Here is a 19,696-nt window from a genome sequence, read left to right as displayed (position 1 = left end):
AGAAAGACAAAGTAATAAAATAAGCTTATCATTTATATTTGACAATGTTTAAATCTCCGAAAGCAATTTATTATCTGAATGAATGAGAAAGACTCTACAATTAAAATGTTGTGTCAAAAATGTTGACTGGCAGCAGTTAACACATATCACATCATTAAAAAGGGACATATATATGGAATTATATAGTCTGAAATACCTGTGGCAGGTTTAGTTCATATCCAGCACACAGGAATTGTGCTATTGAGCCCATGTCAGTGGTGAGGCAGAGAGTGAAATGTTGGCCGTGATTCTCCCAAAAGTGCTGAATTGGCGGGAAAACTTTTCTAGACCCGATTGTTCTGTCAGTTCAGCTTCTCACCTGAATCTCCGCACTCTGTGCACTGCAGAGGTCCCAGTCAGGAATCTCATTAAAAACCTTGGGGGGCGGGGCCTATTTGCGCCGGAGGCTGAAAGCTCCAGAGCTCTGCGCATGCGCAGTGGCCCTGATCTGTCAGTCTCCCCGTTTGCTGGCCAGCTCAATCACTGGCCAGCCCGGGACCCCCTCAGTGCTGCCCCTCCAACCTCCCCCCATGGCCCGATAGCGGTCCCCACAACAATTCCCGGGCCAGCCCTGAGCCCCCCGCCCCTGAGCGCCCCGATGTCCAGCCCACTCCCCCAGCAGAGGCGATCCTCCGACCTCCATCACCCCGGCCCCCCCCCCCGTGAACTCCGCCCCCCCCCCCCCCCCCCCCCCCGGGGGTCATACTCCCCTGGGAGGTAGGCCCACCCCCAGCAGACCAGCTCACCCAATCGCTGCCCTCCCACCATCCCAGACCGATCCCGATGCAGAGTGGCAGTGGGACCCCCACCAATTGCCCCGAGGCCCTGCCCACAATAGACCCTGCCTCCAATGGTCGTTGCCAAGGTGCCCCCTGGGCATGGGCACTTTTCCCCTTGGGCAGTGCCAGGGAGCACAGGCTGGCATTGCCAGGATGCCCATGCCTAGGGGCACCGCCCCCCCCTCGCTGCCCGACCCCCTGGTGAGGCCCCAATTGCCCCCTTTCATTCCGGCAGGGTCTCCCATTAGTTTCCTGAACGTGGGGAGCTACTCTAAACCCACCCGGAATGAAGTACTCCTGGCGGGGTGGGAGATTCGATCGGGACCAGTAAGTTCCCAATAATTACATTTAAAATACATTTAAAACCTATTAAAAAAATATTCAAATGACATACCAGTCTTCCCGCCGGTTTCCAGCCTGGTCTGGTCTCTGATTATTCTCCGACTCTGGGAGATGCGCATGCGTTCCTGGCGCATGCACAAATCCCAGAACAAGGTCAGCGGTGCACTTCTCCCACTCCGACCTGCCAGAGAAGTTGCGGATCAGGATGGGAGAATCGCGGCCGTTATTTCTAAAGCTAACAATCGAGCTGGACAACTCAGACAGCAACTGTTGAATATTGACATTTAACCACTCACCCTTCCTTGCCTGAATCCCCTGTACCAGTTACACATAACTACCTTTAAGTGCCTTTAGTCTTAGTCTGACCCAATGTTTTTCCTTGGGGGCAATGCAGTGCAATGTACCATGTCATGTTTAAAAAAAACACAGCTCCATCTGTGAAATTGTTTATTGATTTTTTTGGAGGAAACACGCCAAACCTAATGACAACTCCTAGTTTTGTTGCATTTTGAAACAAAAGTCTAAAGTGGATGGTATTAAGTGCTTGTCATATGGTCCTTTCTCTGAGGCTGCAGAAGCATTACCAATTGCTGCTTTGATACCAAGAGAATTTCAATCAGTCTTGGAAGATCAGGACAAATTAAAAACTCCCAGCAGTTTTCTTTATAACCCCTAAAAGGCTGCTCTGAGCGATCAGCATTTGCACCCTTATGGGGTTTTTAAGTAATTAGTTTCCTGTTAAACAAGAAGAGATTGAATTCAGGATTGCAGAACCTCTAACAAGCTGAGGACCTGAAATGACTGGAGATTCCTTTCGGAAAGAATAACTGATTTCAGTAAACTTAGATCTTTCTGATACATCAAAAGGACAGAAAACAGTAACGACTGGAATTCACCGGGCCTGCTAACCCCAGGCAAGAATCCTGACAGCCCACAGAATCGGGCGTTGGGACTAAAGGGGGATTCCCGCTGGGTGGCAACTCTGTCGCGATGTTCCTGGCCCGCTGGCCTCAATCACAATCAGTATAATTCCAAATAATTATGTAATTAGTAGGCTGGAAGTCTGATTCAGTGGCCTCCTATGATGCACACCTCCCCTCTCCCCTCCGCCCCCTCACCAGGAAGCCCACCAGACAGGCTTTGGAGCATTTCGAGACAAACGTGGACCTGGTGCTTTGTGCTCCAGCGCGGGGGGCAAGGAGGCAAGTGGTGTTCCCATGTGCCCCTCTGTCACTGCCAGGCTGCAGAGGGAGGCTCGCCCTCAGGATCCCATCAGGATTCACAATGCCAACATTGCACTGCCCCAGGCACCCTGGCCTAACTGCAATATTTATCAACATGAGGCCTTTAATTGGCTGGATATCTTACGAGGTTTAACTTCCTCTTTTCTAACCACAATGTTTATGTAGAACTTGAGATGCATTCAAGTGTCAAGCAAGAGAAAAACATGCAAGGCTCTTTGCTAGTGGGTAAGTAATCCATATCTGTCCATCAAACCACTTCAAAGGATGCAGACACCAGATGCTAACCTTCCAATGTTAAAAGGGTACTCCCCAGTGAAACTGACCATAAAGCATTTCAAAGGGGTTCCACAACGGCTGTGGGCTATGAGAGAAAACTAGAGGGATGGAGTTTAAAAACAGCGAGATTATGTTGCAGCTGTATAAGGTGCTGGTGAGGCCACACCTGGAGTACTGTGTACAGTTTTGGTCTCCTTACTTGAGAAAGGATATACTGGCACTGGAGGGGGTGCAGAGGAGATTCACGAGGTTGATTCCGGAGTTGAGAGGGTTGGCTTATGAGGGGAGACTGAGTAGACTGGGGCTATACTCATTGGAATTCAGAAGAATGAGGGGAGATCTTATAGAAACATATAAGATTATGAAGGGAATAGATAAGATAGAAGAAGGGAAGTTGTTTCCACTGGCAGGTGAAACTAGAACTATGGGGCATGGCCTCAAAATAAGGGGAAGCAGATTTAGGACTGAGTTGAGGAGGAACTTCTTCACACAAAGGGTTGTGAATCTGTGGAATTCCCTGCCCAGTGAAGCAGTTGAGGCTACCTCATTGAATGTTTTTAAGGCAAGGATAGATAAATTTTTGAACAGTAAAGGAATTAAGGGTTATGGTGAGCGGGCGGGTAAGTGGAGCTGAGTCCACAAAGATCAGCCATGATCTTATTGAATGGCGGAGCAGGCTCGAGGGGCCAGATGGCCTACTCCTACTCCTAGTTCTTATGTTCTTATGTTAAGGAGTTCTCCTAGGAAATCCTGACAGACTATTTCTATAAAAGCACTTTAAAGAGGGCTTTTAACACCTTAGCCAATCCCTATTGTACAATGGAGTGTTTCAATGATTTCCAAGTGTCCAAAGGACATGGATGTCAAAGTGACCAGGGCTCTTCAAAAGTTTCAGAGGATAGAGGCAATAATAGTCAATATCTTACCCTAGAATGGTATCAGAATTCACCTTCCTGAAACTGAACAACACCTTTCCCAGGGCAACAAGGACAAGTGCAACCACTAGACCCCAATCCTGGCGTCAACGTCCTGAGGTCAGGCCCTAACCCCCAGGTCCCTCCCTGGGAGAAGCCTCCCTCTGCAGCCTGGCAGTGGCAGAGAGGCATATGGACAAACCACTTACCTCCTTGCCCCCTCCCCCAGTTGTAGTACAAGGCACCAGGTCAGGGTGACACTGCCAGGGTACCAGGGGCAGTGCATGGTTGACACTGGGGGTCCTGAGGGGGACTGAGGGGACCCCATCTGGGAGTGTCTCTCTTGTAGAGGGAGGCTTGAGGCCGAATATGGCTTCCAAGCTAATCCCCTTACATGCTCTAGTATGGAAATATCACAGATCGTCTTGAGAAGCTCCGCAGGCAGAGGCTTATTCTAAGAATAAACATCAGTTCCTGTTATCCAACTTACCCATTTTGACCTTGAGAAAGAACTTATTTTAACTTGTGACGCTTCCCCACATGGGGTTGGTGCGGTGCTGTCAAATAGCTGGAAAGACAGGACCCTTGCAGATGCAGATTGACGATATTCTCAAATTGAGAAGGAAGGGTTGGCAGTCATATTGGCTGTGAAGATGTTCCATCAGTACACCTAGGTTCTTTATAGTTACAGACCATAAACTCTTACTGGGCCTCAGTGAATCATAGAAACCCTACAGTGAGGAAAGAGGCCATTCAACCTTCAAGCCTGCATCAACAAAAATCTCACCCAGGCCCGTTCTCTGTAACCCCACCTATTTACTCTGTTAATTTCCCTGACACTAAGGGGCAATTTAGCATGGCCAATCCACCTAACCTGCACATCTTTGGACTATGGGAGGAAACCAGAGCACCCGGAGGAAGCCCACGCAGACATGGGGAGAAATTGCAAACTCCATGCAGAGAGTTACCCACGGCCAGAATTGAAACCCAGTCCCTGGCGCTGTGAGGCAGCAGTGTTAACCATTCTGCCACCGTGCCACCTCTTCAAAGAGGACAAAGCAATTCCTCCCATTGCCTCAGCTTGGATACAGTGCTGGGCCTTGTTGTTTGCAGCCTATGAATATATTCTGGAACACCGCCCTAGGACACAAATAACTGATGCATACATACTGAGTTGTCTCCTGTTGCCCACATGCCTGGCTCCTTCACCAGCACTGGAAAAGGTTGTGATGACTCTGAACTTTCTGGAGACTTTGCCAGTGTCGGCAAGGCAGATTAAAGCCTGGACCAAAAAGACCCAATCTTATCCAAAATTAGGCACATGATTTTACATGGGGAAATTCCAAAGACAGCTCTCTGAAGAAATTAAACCCTACCTCGTTAAGAAGTCCAAACTTGGTGTCGAAGGTGGGATCATTCTTTGGAGATCCTGAGTAATTATTCCATCCCCAGGACGATGGTCAACACTCACAAAACTATATAATGGCCACCAGGAGTACCAAAAAAGAAGATGCTGGCCAGGAGTTACATCTGGTGGCCCCGGACTTGATTGTGAAATCAGAGACTTAGTAAAGCCAATGTGACCAGTGTCAGGAAAATAAAAAACTTCTTCCCTCAGCCTCTCTGCACCATGGGAGTAGCCTTCCAGGCCATTAGTGCTTGCACATGTGGACCTTGTAGGTCCCTTTATGGGTTCCATGTTTGTAATCATGGTGGACGCACACTCCAAGTGGTTGGAGGTGAACCGCATGGGCTCCATGACTACCCAGGCCACGATTGAGAAACTGTGGCAAAGCTTCAGTATGTACTGAATACCGGACGTCCTGGTTAACGACAATGGGCATAAGCGGTGATTTCCAGAATGTTGTGCTCTCCAATGGTATCTGATACGTCCAAACAGCACCTTATCACCAGTCATCAAATGGACAGGCAGAACCAGCGGTTCAAACCTTCAAAAATGGTTTGAAGAAACAACTGGTGGCATCCATGGAGACTAAACCGGCACGATTTTTGTTCAATTACAGGACCACACCATACACCACAACAGATGTTGCTGCAGTGCAGCTGTTAATGAGCCTATTATTCCCAAACGTGGCAGGAAGTGTTTGAGTCCCAAAGGGAAAACCAAAAAAGAAACTTCGACAGAAAGGACAGAAAGGACTTTTGCAATGGATGATCTGGTTCATGTGAGGAACTTCGTGGATGGTTCCAGATGTGTCCCTGGGATCATTATGGAGAAAACAGGACCAGTATCTACCAAGGTCAAAGCTCAGGGTAAAACCCTAAAGAAGCACTTAGACCACCTCAGGGCCTGGGAATCCTTGCCCGAGCCACCCCCACCACTGGCCATTGAAATGGCCACTGTCACTGACAGCTCACAGCTCGAAGCTAACTCAGCATTAGCCCCTCCAGATAGCAAAAGTACGGACTCTGAGATGGAGGGTGAAGAAGTGGGCCTTTGGGCTGAAGTGGAACTTGAGGAGGAACCTGCTTTGGTATCTCTGTGACACTCCCTTTGAAAAAGAAGGTCCACTGTGTAGTTTACACTACCTGACCCAGCTCCGCTTTCAATGGACCTCCGCCCGAGTGCCAAGCACCGAAAAGGGCCTCCTCGCAGTGGGTACGCTGGGAGAGAGCTGGACCTAAGCAGGGAGGGATGTTATAGAGATTTACAGCATGGAAACAGGCCCTTCGGCCCAACTTCTCCTTGCTGCCCAGTTTTGACCATGAAGCTAGTCCCAATTGCCCGCATTTGGCCCATATCCCTCTATACCAATCTTACCCATGCTTTTTAAAAGACAAAATTGTACCCCCTCTACTACTACCTCTGGCAGCTTGTTCCACATGCTCACCATCCTCTGAATGAAAAAATTGCCCCTCTGGAACCTTTTGTATCTCTCCCCTCTCACCTTAAACCTATGCCTTCTGTTTTAGACTTCCACACCTTTGGGAAAAGATGTTGACTATCTAGCTGATCAGTGCCCCTCATTATTTTATAGACCTCTATAAGATCACCCCTAAGCCTCCTACACTCCAAGGAAAAAAGTCCCTGTCTATCCAGCCTCTCCATACAACTCAAATGATCAAGTCCCGGTAGCATCCTAGTAAATCTTTTCTGCACTCTTTCTGGTTTAATAATATCCTTTCTATAATAGGGTGACCAGAACTGTACACAGTATTCCAAGTGTGGCATTACCAATGTCTTGTACAACTTCAACAAGACATCCCAACTCCTGTATTCAATGTTCTAACCAATGAAACCAAGCATGCCGAAACCAAAAGAGAAAATGCTGGAAAATCTCAGCAGATCTGGCAGCATCTGTCAGGAGAGAAAAGAGCTGACATTTCGAGTCCAGCTGACCCTTTGTCAAAAATTGGCCCTTTGTCAAAACATTGCCAAATGCCTTCTTCACCACTCTGTCCACCTGTGAATCCACTTTCAAGGAGCTATGAACCTGTACTCCTAGATCTCTTTGTTCTATACCTCTCCCCAGCGCCCTACATTAACTGAGTAGGTCCTGCCCCGATTCGATCTACCAAAATGCATCACCTCACATTTATCTAAATTAAACTCCATCTGCCATTCATTGGTCCAATGGCCTAATCGATCAAGATCCCGTTGCAATCCTAGATAACCTTCTTCACTGTCCACTATACCACCAATCTTGGTGTCATCTGCAAACTTATTAACCATGCTCCATAAATTCTCATCCAAATTATTAATATAAATAACAAGTAACAGTGGACCCAGCACCAATCCCTGAGGCACACCACTGATCACAGGCCTCCAGTTTGAAAAACAACCCTCTATAACCACTCTCTGTCTTCTGTCGTCAAGTCAATTTTGTATCCAATTGGCTGTCTCATCCTGGATCCTCTGAGATTTAACCCGATGCAACAACCTACAATGCGGTACCTTGTCAAAGGCCTTGCTAAAGTCCATGTAGACACCGTCGACTACACTGCCCTCATCTACCTTCTTTGTTACCCCTTCAAAAAACTCAATCAAATTTGTGAGACATGATTTTCCACTCACGTCTAATCAGTCCTTGCCTCTCTAAATGCCTGCAGATCCTGACTCTTAGAATACTTTCTAACAACTTACCCACTACAGATGTGAGGCTCACCGGTCTGTAGTTCCCAGGCTTTTTCCTCCAGTCCTTCTTAAACAAAGGCACAACAATTGCTACCCTCCAATCTTCAGGCACCTTACCTGTGGCTGTCGATGATTCAAGTATCTCTGCTAGGGGACCCGTAATTTCTTCCCTAGCCTCCCACAGCTACCTGGAATACATTTCATCAGGTTCCGGGGATGTATCTACCTTGATCTGCTTTAAGACTTCCAGCACCTCCTTCTCTGTAATATTTACACTCGTCAAAACATCACTATTTATTTCCCCAAGATTCCTAACATCCATGACTTTCTCAACAGTAAATACCAATGAGAAATATTCATTTAGGATCTCACCCATCTCTTGTGGATCGACGCATGTTATGATGTTATGATGATCACAAAGGCTACAGGGGATCATCAATAAATCTCACCAAGGGCTATGTGGAGTACAAGTTGCCTAATCGAGCGAGTGGAGGCTCGTGCAATGGGAAGTAGCCATTGAGGAATGCCTGGAAGTAGGTCCCGGGCTGGAGCCTACCTGACTGGAAGCTGAAGGAACGGTCCTTTCCTTTGGTGCACAATAAAGGGTGTTGATGGCAGGAAACTGGTGTTTGGCTGAATGACTACAGTTTTACAAGACAACAAGACAGCAAATGTAACATCACTCCACTGTCATCTTCAACTTCTCTCTCCATCTTACTTTCCCTCTCCCCTTTGCCTCCCCTTGTCCTGCACCTCCCTTACTTGATTCAAAGCTGTTCAATGCCTCCTGTGGCAAATTGAGAATTAATAATTTGATCGCAATCAACATTCTGCCAATGTTTTATCAAATTTGTGGATTATAGAATCCATAGAACCCTTACAGTGCCGAAGAAGGCCATTTGGCCCATCGAGTCTGCACCGACCACAATCCCACTCAGGCCATATTTCCGTAACCCCACATATTTACCCTGCTAATCCCCTGACACTAGGGTCAATTTAACACGACCAATCCACCGAACCCGCACATCTTTGGACGGTTGGAGGAAATTGGAGAATCTGGAGGAAACCCACGCAGACATGAGAAGAACATGCAAACTTCACATAGACAGTCACCCAAGGCCAAATTGAACCGAGTTCCCTGGTGCTGTGAGGCAGCAGTGCCTCAGAAACAGATTGGATGTAACACCATCTGAATGCTCCTCTATTCTACATCTCCCTTTTTTTTCACCCTTCCACTGACTGCTGGGCCTTCAAAAGCCTCGAGCCAATTCTTTGGCATCCCCTCCCTTAAATCACTCACATTTCCACATCCGTCTCTTCCTTTAGGCTCATTTTCACATCCAATTCTTCCACCCAAGGATTGTTTTTTTTCCAGAAATAAAATATACCTTGGATCTAATTTCAGAAAAGTAACTAAGTTAATATATGCAAATTTTAAAGAACATGGAGAGATCATTTCAGTTGAATAATGAACTCAGGTATAATGTAATCAGGCTGAATACAATACAATTAAATCATGTGTCCCGTATAATTTAACTTTGGGTTAAAATGTGTGGTACCTGGCCCTACTACTTGATCTCACTGTAAATTCGTGAAAATATTTTTTTGAATATAGAATCAAAGACAAACTGCTAATTATCTGAATATTCCAAATTCAAAAGAAAAATTCTCCAGATCCCAATTTTGTTTTGCATATAATTCATGACATGTCAAAATGTGAAGGATACAAATGCAAAGGGTGACACAATAGTTCTCCTCCCACACACTCCGTCTCCCAGCTATCCCGTATTTATACTCTTTTAATGAAAAAACCATTATCAATAAATTAAACAAAATGACAGGGATGACAGCACCTGATGGAGCTCTTTAATTAAAATAAAACGTCAAATGGAAACTTAACTAATTAAATTAAAATGACATTCCCAGGGGCAATGATGCTTCCCTGCCCAGTCACGGAGGTATGCGGAGTGTACCGGAAGATTCCACATGACAGGGTTGAGTGTGTATCCATACAATCAACAAGTAGACATAGAATCCCTACAGTACAGAAAGAGGCCATTCGGCCCATCAAGTCTGCACCGACCACAATCCCACCCAGGCCCTACCCCCATATTCCTACATATTTACCAACTAATCCCTCTAACCTACGCATCTCAGGACACTAAGGGCAATTTTTTTTTTAGCATGGCCAATCAACCTAACCCGCACATCTTTGGACTGTGGGAGGAAACTGGAGTACCCGGAGGAAACCCATGCAGACACGAGGAGAATGTGCAAACTCCACACAGACAGTGACCCAAGCCGGGAATTGAACCCAGGACCCTGGAGCTGTGAAGCAGCAGTGCTAACCACTGTGCTACCGTGCCGCCCATAAGCTACATGAGCTGAACAATTACTATCGCTGATATTACCAAACAAGTACTTAATGCATTTGTACGACATTCATCTGTCCTCTATTTAAATGGGCTAATGGTTCCACTCAACTTGAAGATAAGAACAATATCACAGGAACCTAACTTTTACCCATTAACTCCACCGAAAGTAATTTCCAGGTTGTAAAAAAATTTAATACTTTGCATTAAAACTATTACACTTATCAAAAATAAATTCACATCAGAAGCCCCTTGGAATGTTTCCCTGTGAATGCTGAGCCCTGTCTTTGTACCCAGATAGTCTGTTCCACTTCCCCTTCTTCTAATCTCATCTGTTGCCTCAAATTGCCCTTGGTGTCAGGGGGACTAGCTGGGGTAAATGCATGGGGTTGTGGGTATAGGGTCTGGGTGGGATTGTGGTTGGTGCAGACTCGATGGGCCTAATGGCCTTCTTCTGCACTGTAGGATTCTATGATTCTATGAATTCACTTCACCCTCTGAACTTCCTCCCCACCTCTGACACTGAACAATCCGTGCTCAGCAAAGGTCCCCTGACCCCCTCACATCAAGTAATTTTGAGCTCTGCATAATGTTGAACTCTTTTGTCACCTTCGCCTCTGTGCTTACTTCTTTTGGCAGGAATCCTCCCTGCTTGATGGACCCTTTCATCCATCTCTAATACTCTCCCTCCACTTGGACTGCACCCTCTGACCTCCAACCCACTCTTGACGTTTTCATTGAGAGCTGCTGGCATGACTTCAGTCATCTTAATTTCTCTGCTTGCTTCACCCACTTCAAACTGTCTCCCTCTGAACTTGCTGCACTCTGTTCTCTTACATCTAAGCCTGACCTTGTTATCAAACCTACTGACCAGAGTGGTGCTATGGTGTTCTGATGTACCAACCTCTACCATGCAGAGGCTCAGTGCCAACACTCTCACACTTCTTCTGACCTCCCCTGAACATCAATTCAGTGGTTCTAGGACCAGCATTGACCTAATCTCCTCTGGAAATCTTCCCTCAACAAATTCCAACCTTATAGCCCACAAACAGCTGGCTTCGACCTCCTTCCCAAAATCCACAAGGACTGACTGGTAGACTCATTGTTTTAGCCTGTTCATGCTGCACTGAGGTTATTTCTTTCTATTGTGCTTTATTTTTTCTCTCCTTCTCCAGTCTACTCTCACCTACATTTGGGATTTTTTCTGATGCCTGATGTCATTTCAATAATTTCCAGTTTCCTAGCCCTAACCATCAAAATACCATTGGAAGGTATTTTGAGAGACAGGATCTACAGGCATTTAGAGACGCAAGTACTGATTAGGGACAGTCAGCATGGCTTTGTGAGTGGAAAATCATGTCTCACAAATTTGATTAAGTTTTTTGAAGGAGTAAGCAAGAAGGTAGATGAGGGCAGTGCAGTTGATGTTGTCTACATGGACTTTAGCAAGGCCTTTGACTAGGTACTGCATGGTAGGTTGTTGCATAAGGTTAAATCTCATGAGATCCAGGCTGAGGTATCTAAATGGATACAAAATTGGCTTCTTGACAGAAGCTAGAGGGTGGTTGTAGAGGGTTGTTTTTCAAACTGGAAGCCTGTGACCAGCGGTGTGCCTCAGGGATCAGTGCTGGGCCCTCTGTTATTTGTCATTTATATTAATGATTTGGATGAGAATATAGGAGGCATGGTTAGTAAGTTTGCAGATGACACAAAGATTGGTGGCATAGTGGACAGTGAAGAAAGTTATCTCTCATTGCAACGGGATCTTGATCAATTGGGCCAATGGGCTGACGAATGGCAGATGGAGTTTAATTTAGACAAATGCGAGGTGATGCATTTTGGTAGATTGAACCAGGGCAGGACTTACTCAATTAATGGTAGGGCGTTGGGGAGAGTTACAGAACAAAGAGATCTAGGGGTACATGTTCATAGCTCCTTGAAAGTGGAATCACAGGTGGACTGAGTGGTGAAGAAGGCATTCGGCATGCTTGGTTTCATCGGTCAGAACATTGAAAACAGGAGTTGGAAAGTCTTGTTGAAGTTGTACAAGACATTGGTAAGGCCACATTTGGAATACTGTGTGCAATTCTGGTCATCCTATTATAGAAAGGATGTTATTAAATTAGAAAGAGTGCAGAAAAGATTTACTAGGATGCTACCGGGACTTGATGGATTGAGTTATAAGGAGAGGTTGTATAGACAGGGACTTTTTTCTCTGGAGCGTAGGAGACTGAGGGGTGATCTTATAGAGGTCTATAAAATAATGAGGGACACAGATCAGCTGGATAGTCAATATCTTTTCCCAAAAGTAGGGGAGTCTAAAACTGGGGGGCATAGGTTTAAGGCAAGAGGGAAGAGATACAAAAGTGTCCAGAGAGGCAATTTTTTCACACAGAGGGTGGTGAGTGTCTGGAACAAGCTGCCGGAGGTAGTAGTAGAGGCGGGTACAATTTTGTCTTTTAAAAAGCATTTAGATAGTTACATGGGTACGATGGGTATAGAGGGATATGGGCCAAATGTGGGCAATTGGGATTAGCTTCGGGGTTTTTAAAAAAAAGGGCAGCATGGACAAGTTGGGCCGAAGGGCCTGTTTCCATGCTGTAAACCTCTATGACTCTATGACTCTATCTCCTCTTCACTTTAGACGTCCAATCCCTCCACATGTCCATGCCCAACCAGGACGTTCTGAGGGCCCTCCACTTTGCCCTTGAATGGAGACCCGAGCAGTCCTTCACTGCCCGCTTCCGCCTGGCTGAACCCATTGAAAGATTTTGCCTTTAACGAGTCTTACTTTCTCCATATAAAAGCTGTGGCTATGGGTACCCATGTGGGTCCTAGTTATGCCTGTCTTTAGAACATTTCCATGTTCTAGTCCAACTCATGTCCCCCACCCACAACTCTTTTTCAGGTACATTGATAACTGTATCAAAGTCCCTTCCTGCTCTCACCTAGAACTGGAAAAAACCCATCAATTTTGCTTCCAATTTCCAATTTTTTGTGGCATTGCTTATTGTGTGTGAAAGGATACTGGACTCACAATATGGTGTAGCTTTGAGGTCACTACTTGTCAGCATAATTTAGGCAGATTCTGTTGACAGAAGATATTCTCATTCTAACTAACAACATAAGTATTGTCTACGAGGTACTGCTATCAAATGGCATGATGGCACAGTGGTTAGCACTGTTGCTTCACAGTTTCAGGGACCTAGGTTCAATTCCCGACTTGGATCACTGTCTGTGTGGAGTTTGCACATTCTCCCCCTGTCTGTGTAGGAAACGGGTGCTCTGGTTTCCTCCCACAGTCCAAAGATGTGCGAGTTATGTTGACTAGCCATGCTAAATTGCCCCTTAGTACCCTGGTGTAAGTTCGAGGGATTAGCGGGGTAAATGTGTAGGGTTGTGGGGATAGGGCCTGGGGTGGGATTGTTGTTGGGTTGTATGGCCTCCTTCTGCACTGTGAGGTTTCTATGAAAGTCAAATAAGACTGGAGAGAAATATATAAAATTGAAGGTGCAAGAAGAATTTGTTTCATCTTTTTTTAAAAACCTGCAATAACAAGTTGTTTTGCTCAGTGCTACATTCATGCACACCAGATTCCACATATCAGTGGAACCAAAATAACATTGCGGATGCAGTTAATCTTGAAGTCAGCAGCAGAAAAGGGATTTCAGTGAATCATACTCACCTTTATCATAGAATCACAATATCCCTACAGTGCAGAAGGAGGCCATTTGGCCCATTGAGTCTGCACCAACCACAATCCCAACCAGGCCCTATCCCCATAATCCCATGCATTTACCCTAGTTAGTCACCCTGACAGTAAGGAGCAATTTAGCATGGCCAATCCACCTAGCGTGCACATCTTTGGACTGTGGATCTTTATAATGTAAGTAAGATGCAAAATAATGCAGATGATGGGAACCTGAAATAAAAACATAAAAATGGCCAACGGAAGGGTTTTAGGCAAGAATTGTCAACCAACTTTCTGTTTCTCCACAGAAGCTGACTGTCCAATTGGGTGTTTCCCACTTCCTCTGTGCTGATAGGGGGACTTAAAATTAGTGGGTCCTATTTTTTTGGCAGCTTTACAAGATTAACATTGACAGCTCAAGTCTGAGGAAGAATTTAGCATGGTCAATGCATCTAACCAGCACGTCTTTCGGACATTGGGAGGAAACCGGAGCACCAGAGGAAACTCACGCAGACACGGGGAGAACATGAGACTCCGCAAAGACAGTGACCCAAGCCGGGAGTCACTGCTGTGAGGCAGCAGTGCTAACCACTGTGCCACCGTGTGGCCCCAGGGACAGAGGGCACTTTAGTTGGACAGAAAGGCTGGTGTGATTTCAAAAGAGGAGGACTTGACATTTTTTTACAGCTCACTTGAACAGGACTTGAGAAGCAGTCCCACCAACAGGACTTTTCTTTTTATTTGGAGCTCCACAGGAACCAACTGGGAATCAGTAGAGAAGTAAAGCAGGTCGTGTCAAAGTTACAGGAAATTTTAGAAGAAATAAAGATTGTAAAGATAAACTGTAAAAGCCTGAAGAATCGCTTATCTATGAGCTTGCATGAAAGCAAAAAATAATCTTGTGTGACAAAGATTGAGGAAATGGTTCAGAAATAGTTCTTAGAGCCACCCAGTGACCAAACTGTGTAATTAAATGTTATGATAATATTACTTGGGCAAAACATATTGGCTGAAAATCTCTGGCATAGTGCCAGTGGAGACAGGGCTGCAGAAGCCTAAAACTATGCTTAAAACTGCTTAAAACTATGGATGCATTGTACTCAGTCACTTGTAGTGGGGCTTGTCCAGCACACTATTGGAGGTGAGGACGCTGCTGTAGACATGCCAGTGTCCAGTGAAAACTTTGTGAAAAGAAAATAAGACTTCCATTTATGTAGCACTTTTTACGATAGCCAGACATCTCGAAGCACCTGACAGTCAATGAAGTACTTCTTTGAAAGTAGTTTACATAACAGTCACTGCTAAAGTGCAGGAAATATGGCAAGTCATTTGTAACACAGCAAACTCCCACTCACAGCAGTGAAAGTGCCGCGATAATCTGCTTTACTGTGAAGTCGCTTGAGGGATAACTTGACCAGGACACTGGAGACAACTCCCTGATTCTTCTTTGAAATAGTGCCCTGTGATCTTTCACACCCACCTGAGCAGATAAACGAGGTCCTCGGTTTAATGTCTCATCCGAAAGACAGCACATTCAACAGTGCGGCACTGTCTCCGTACTGCACTCGAGTGTCAGCCTTGATTTCTGTGTATCAGCCCTGCAATGGGACTTGAACCTAGAATTTTGTTCCTCAGAGCTGAGAGTGTTACCAATTGAGACACAGTTGACACTACCTATAGGAATGTTGTGGTGTCAAATAGCAATTTAAACGATGTAGGCACATCCCACATCACTCCCAACGAAACAGCCGCAGGAGGGATCCACACCCCACAAAAACAATAACAACAACTTGTATTTAACCTTCTCCCCATGATAGGTTAACATCAAGTTCAGACATGTGAATTATAAGAAGGAATGAGACAATATTCAAAGTTGAACAGCATTGTCTTCATTAGAGTTGGCAGGAATGCCAGTTAACAATACAACTCACCCATGTCAATATACCTTTTACAAATGTGTTACAAATAATATGTATATACATAGGATCACACAGTGGGTGGTCAATTCGCTGTCGATGGTACCCCCAGTAGCTGACCGGGCTGCTTCCTTAAGCACTGAATCCCCTCTCTGCAATGATCATTGGCCTGTAACTTCCTGGCTCCCCGGCATCTGATTTCAGGGAGGGCGGGTCCCTCTCAGAAGTTTCCAAGTAAAGGTTTGAACAAGAACAAAGAACAATACAGCACAGGAACAGGCCCTTCGGCCCTCCAAGCCCGCGCCGCTCCCCGGTCCAGGATTGAATCCTGAATCCAGGATCCCCGCCCAATTTTCCAGCCTATCTACATCCTAATATCCTATCCACCGAGCTGTCCCTCACAGCTACGATGCTTTGTTCATCACAACCTATTAACTCACCCCCAACCCCCCATTCCAGACCATGTGATCTCCAGGGAGAGGTGAAAACCCAGAGTGAAAAACCCCAGGGCCAATATGGGGAAAAAAATCTGGGAAATTCCTCTCCGACCCCCTGAGGCGCTTGAAACGAGTCCAGGAGATCACACTGGCCCTGATCAGAAAATGCTTCCCAACCCTATTCATTTCCACTTCTGCTTTACGAACACCATCTGAATTCCCTGCCCCCGAGACAGGTTCCCAACTATCCGCAGTCTCGCTCTGTACTGGCACCAGCAAGATGATCATAGAATGAAGCCTTGAAACGAGAAACAAAGAACAATTAGCCCGCGCCGCTCCCTGGTCCAAACTAGACCACTCTTTTGTATCCCTCCATTCCCACTCCGTTCATATAGCTGTCTAGATAAGTCTTAAACGTTCCCAGTGTGTCCGCCTCCACCACCTTGCCCGGCAACACATTCCAGGCCCCCACGACCCTCTGTGTAAAATATGTCCTTCTGATATCTGTGTTAAACCTCCCCCCCTTCACCTTGAACCTATGACCCCTCGTGAACGTCACCACCGACCTGGGGAAAAGCTTCCCACCGTTCACCCTATCTATGCCTTTCATAATTTTATACACCTCTATTAAGTCTCCCCTCATCCTCCGTCTTTCCAAGGAGAACAACCCCAGTTTCCCCAATCTCTCCTCATAACCAAGCCCCTCCATACCAGGCAACATCCTGGTAAACCTCCTCTGTACTCTCTCCAAAGCCTCCACGTCCTTCTGGTAGTGTGGCGACCAGAACTGGACGCAGTATTCCAAATGCGGCCGAACTAACGTTCTATACATCTGCAACATCAGACCCCAACTTTTATACTCTATGCCCCGTCCTATAAAGGCAAGACAAAATTGTACCCGCCTCTACTACTACCTCTGGCAGCTTGTTCCAGACACGCACTACCCTCTGTGTGAAAAAATTGCCCCTCTGGACACCTTTGTATCTCTCCCCTCTCACCTTAAACCTATGCCCTCTAGTTTTAGACTCCTCTACCTTTGGGAAAATATATTGACTATCTAGCTGATCTGTGCCCCTCATTATTTTCCAGACCACTGTGAGATCACCCCTCAGCCTCCTATGATCCGGAGAAAACAGGCCCTGTCTATTCAGCCTCTCCTTATAACTCAAACCATCAAGGCCCAGTAGCATCCTAGTAAATCTTTTCTGCACTCTTTCTAGTTTAGTAATATCCTTTCTATAATACTGACCAGAACAGTACACAGCACTCCAAGTGTGGCCTTACCAATGTCTTGTACAACTTCAACAAGTCGTCCTCCCAACTCCTGTATTCAATGGTCTGACCGATGAAACCAAGCATGCCGAATGCCTTCTTCACCACTCTGTCCACCTGTGACTCCACTTTCAAGGAGCTAGATCTCTTTGTTTTGCAACTCTCCCCAACGCCCTACCATTAACTGAGTAAGTCCTGACCTGGTTCAATCTACCAAAATGCATCACCTCACATTTGTCTAAATTAAACTCCATCTGCCATTCGTCAGCCCACTGGCCCAATTGATCGAAATCCCGTTGCAATCGAAGATAACTTTCTTCACTGTCCACTATGCCACCAATCTTGGTGTCATCTGCAAACTTACTAACCTTCCTCCTATATTCTCATCCAAATCATTAATATAAATGACAAATAACAGTGGACCCAGCTCTGATCCCTGAGGCACACCGCTGGTCACAGGCCTCCAGTTTGAAAAACAACCCTCTACAACCACCCTCTAGCTTCTGTCAAGAAGCCAATTTTGTATCCATTTAGATACCTCAGCCTGGATCTCATGAGATTTAACCTTATGCAACAATCTACCATGCAGTACCTTGTCAAAGGCCTTGCTAAAGTCCATGTGGACAACATCAACTGCACTGCCCTCATCTACCTTCTTGCTTACCCCTTCGAAAAACTCAATCAAATTTGTGAGACATGATTTTCCACTTACAAAGCCATGCTGACTGTCCCTAATCAGTCCTTGCATCTCTAAATGCCTGTAGACCCTGTCTCTCAAAATACCTTCCAACAACTTGTGAGGCTCATTGGCTTGTAATTACCAGGCTTTTCTCTGCAACCCTTTTTAAACAGAGGCACAACATTTGCCACTCTCCAATCTTCAGGAACCTCACCCGTGACTATCGATGATTCAAATATCTCGGCTAGGGGACCCGCAATTTCCTCCCTCGCCTCCCACAATGTCCTGGGATACACTTCATCAGGTCTTGGGGATTTATCTACCTTGATGCGCTTTAAGACTTTCAGCACCTCTTTCTCTGTAATATGTACACTCCTCAAGACATCACTATTTATTTCCCCAAGTTCCCTAACATCCATGCTTTTCTCAACAGTAAATACTGATGAGAAATATTCATTTAGGATCTCACCCATCCCTTGTGGATCCGCACATAGATGACCTTGTTGATCCTTAAGAGGCCCTACACTCTCCCTTGTTACACTTTTGCCCTTTATGTATTTGTAGAAGCTCTTTGGATTCTCCTTTGCCTTATCTGCCAAAACAATCTTGTGTCCCCTTTTTGCCCTCCTGATTTCTCTCTTAACTCTACTCCTACACCCCTTATACTCTTCAAGAGATTCACTTGATCCCAGCTGCCTATGCATGTCATGTGCCTCTTTCCTCTTCTTGACCAGGGCCTTAATATCCTGAGTCATCCAGGGTTCGCTACTTCAGCCAGCCTTGCCCTTCTGTGCTTACCCTGAACCCTGGTTAACACACTTTTGAAAACGTGCCACTTACCAGATGTCCCTTTGCCTTCCCACAGATTCCCCCAATTAATTTTTGAAAGTTCCTGCCTGATACCATCAAAATTGGCCTTGCCCCAATTTTGAATTTTAACTTTTGGGCCAGACCTATCATTCTCCATAGCTATCTTAAAACTAATCTTAAAACAGTCCAAAGATGTGCGGGTTAGGTTGATTGGTCATGCTAAAAATTGCCCTTAGTGTCCTGAGATGCATAGGTTAGAGGGATTAGTGGGTAAATATGTAGGGATATGGGAATAGGGCCTGGGTGGGATTGTGGTCGGTGCAGACTCGATGGGCGGAAGGGTCTCTTTCTGTACTGTAGGGTTTCTATGGTTTCTATGGTTTCTAATTATGGTCACTGGTCCCAAAGTGATTCCTTGCTATCACCTGCCCTACCTTATTTCCCAAGAGGAGGTCAAGTTTTGCCCCCTCTCTAGTCGGGCCATCCACATACTGAATGAGAAATTCCTCCTGAATACGCTCAACAAATTTCTCTCCATCCAACCCTCTAATACTTTGGCTGTCCCAGTCAATGTTGGGAAAGTTAAAATCTCCGACTATTACCACCCTATTTTTCTTGGCGTTATCTGTAATCTCCTTACATATTTGCTCCGCAATTTCCCGCCGACTATTTGGGGGCCTATAGTACAACCCTATCAAAGTGATTTCCCCCTTCTTATTTCTCAGTTCTACCCATATAGACTCAGTGGCCGAACCCTCAGGTATATCCCCTCTCAGTACGGCCGTGATGTTTTCCCTAATCAAAAGTGTAACTCCCCCTCCTCTCTTAC

Source organism: Mustelus asterias, chromosome 14 (genome assembly GCF_964213995.1).
Source record: "Mustelus asterias chromosome 14, sMusAst1.hap1.1, whole genome shotgun sequence".
Taxonomy (NCBI): Eukaryota; Metazoa; Chordata; class Chondrichthyes; order Carcharhiniformes; family Triakidae; genus Mustelus; species Mustelus asterias.
Note: the sequence above shows the minus strand (reverse complement) of the source record.